Raw genomic sequence first — 2,563 nt, forward strand, 5'->3', positions numbered from 1 at the left:
CTGCCAAAACAATACAAGGAGTAGTTTGGGGTGGGGGGCTTTATACACCCCATAAGCTCCAACAACCCCTTCCCCATCCCAAATAAATTCCTCACTTTTCTTATAGCCAGATTGCCACTCAAATCTTCTATAGAAATTCTGGAATATACCCAAAGGAAAAAAGGTCATTTTATGAAAAGGACACTTGCACTGGAATGTTTATAGCAGCACAATTCACAATCGTGAAGTGCCCATTAATACACAAGTCGAGGTTCTTTTCACAAGATGGCACCGAAAGTGAAGGAGGAAGCTCCTGCCCCCCCCAAAGTCGAAGCCAAAGCAAAGGCATTGAAAGCCAAGAAGGCAGTGCTAAAAGGCATCCGAAGCCACACAAAAAAAGAAGATCCATATATCACCTACCTTCTGGCAGCCAAAGACTCTGAGGCTCGGGAGGCAGCCCAAATATCCTCAGAAGAGCACCCCCAGGAGAAACAAGCTTGACCACTATGCCATCATCAAGTTCCCCCTGACCACTGAGTCTGCCATGAAGAAGATAGAAGACAACACCACACTTGTGTTCACTGTGGATGTCAAAGCCAACAAGCACCAGATCAAACAGGCTGTGAAGAAGCTTTATGATATTGATGTGGCCAAGGTCAACACCCTGATCAGGCCTGACGGTGAGAAGAAGGCATATGTTCGACTGGCTCCTGATTATGACGCTTTGGATGTTGCCAACAAAATTGGGATCATCTAAACCAAGTCCAGCTGGCTAATTCTAAATATATAACTTTTCACCATAAAAAAAAAAAACATGAGTCAATTAATAAGATGTGGTATATGTATAACATGGAGTACTACTCAGCCTTAAAAAATTGGTGATCTAGTATCTTTTGTGGCAACCTGGATAGAATTGGAAACCATCCTCCTAAGTGAAGTATTAAAAGGATGGAAAAACCAATACCACATGTACTCATTATTAAGCTGTCACTAATCAATCAACACTTATGTGCAAATGCAGTAGTGAAAATCAATCAGAAAGGAGGAGAGGATGGGTACAGGGCATACCATCTGGATGGAGGGCACACTTATAACTGATTCAATCTGTACAAAAACAAATTTTGTAGCCAAAACGTGTGTATTGGCTAATACCCTAATATTCTGAAATAAAAATCACAGAACTCTACATTCATCCCCTCCCCTTGAAAAATGGAAATTCTGGAGCCACCACCAGTCTAGTCGCTGCCTTTGCAGAGCTGCATGTCAAATACCAACAAACCAGCACAGGACGACAGGCCAGGGCTGTGAGTGCTCTGACTGCAGCTCCCAGTGGTGCTGCAGCTGAAGGACGTCAAATCCAAGTACAGCCCAGCAAGATCTGGAGACCCAGGTAGCTGGTTAGACAGTTTCTGGCTGTGCCTGTGAGGTCTTTCTGGAGGAGACCAGTGTTTGAAGCACTAGCCCAGGTTAAGAAGATCCACACTCACCTGGGCCAGTGGGCATCATCCCATCCACGGGGTCTTTCCAAAGAGAACAAAAAGGCAGAGGAGAGTGAATTCTCTCTCTTCTTCAGCTGAGACACACCAGGGCATCTTTTCCTGTCCTTGGACGGTACAGCTCCTGGTTATCAGGCCTTTGAACATGGGAACAAATTATTCCATCAGTTTTCCTGAGTCTCTAGTTGCAGATGGCAGATGGTGGCACTTCTCGGCCTCCATAATTGCATGAGCTGATTCCCATAATAATCTCCTCCTATATTTGACTCTATCTTATTGGTTCTGTTTCTCTGGAGAAGCCTGACTGATAATGAGACCTAAAGCGTGATATGACCCAGGTAGTAAAAGCATGGGGGTAAAGAATCCGGAGCAGAGGATTCAGCATCTACAAAGGTCTGAAGGAAAGAAAATAGGACCTATTCCAAAAACGAAATGATAGTTTGGAAGGTAGGACGTGAGGGGTAAAAGGTAAGAGAAGCGGGGAAAGATGAGGATGGGGAAGTGGAGCGTGCCAGTCACAGAGGGCCTCCGCCATGAGGCAGGTGTGGATTCTACCCCAGGACACAGAAGGAGGAAGTGAAGCCAACATGTGTGAAGTGAGCAGAGACGGCCACACTGCAGAGCAGGGCTCAGGAGGGCGACTTCATCTGGAAGCTGCTGCAGAGGCCATGAGGCTGGAGCCAGGGTGGTGGCCACACGGGTGGGAGGAGACATGGGGATCGCGTAAGTTTGCGGGGGCTGCAGTGACAAAGCTCCATAGTCTTGGTGGCCGAACGCAGCAGAAATTCACACTCTCATGGTTCTGGAGCTCGACGTTTGAGACTGAGGTGCTGGCAGCTCCTTGCCTCCCCTGACAAATCCAGCAGAGAACCCCTTCCTGCCTTTTCATCTTCTAGTGTTTGCCAGCCCCCTCCCCCCGCCCCCGTGATGTTACATGGCCGTCCCCTCCATGCTGTCTTCACATCGTCTGTCTCTGTGTCCATACGTCCCCTTTGTGTAAAGGACCCAAATCATACTGGATCAGGGTCCATCTCGTGACCTCATTTAACTTCATTGCCTCTATAAAGACGGTATTTCTAAGTACGGTA

At 47.1% G+C, this 2,563-nt stretch overlaps 1 pseudogene; it reads left to right on the forward strand.

The window, feature by feature from the left end:
• Positions 1-264: 264 nt before the first annotated feature.
• On the forward strand, positions 265-792 carry LOC100962895 (annotated as a pseudogene).
• The last annotated feature ends 1,771 nt before the right edge of the window (positions 793-2,563 follow it).

This window comes from Otolemur garnettii, unplaced genomic scaffold (assembly GCF_000181295.1).
Source record: "Otolemur garnettii isolate 467f Iridium unplaced genomic scaffold, OtoGar3 scaffold00081, whole genome shotgun sequence".
In the NCBI taxonomy this organism is placed as follows: Eukaryota; Metazoa; Chordata; class Mammalia; order Primates; family Galagidae; genus Otolemur; species Otolemur garnettii.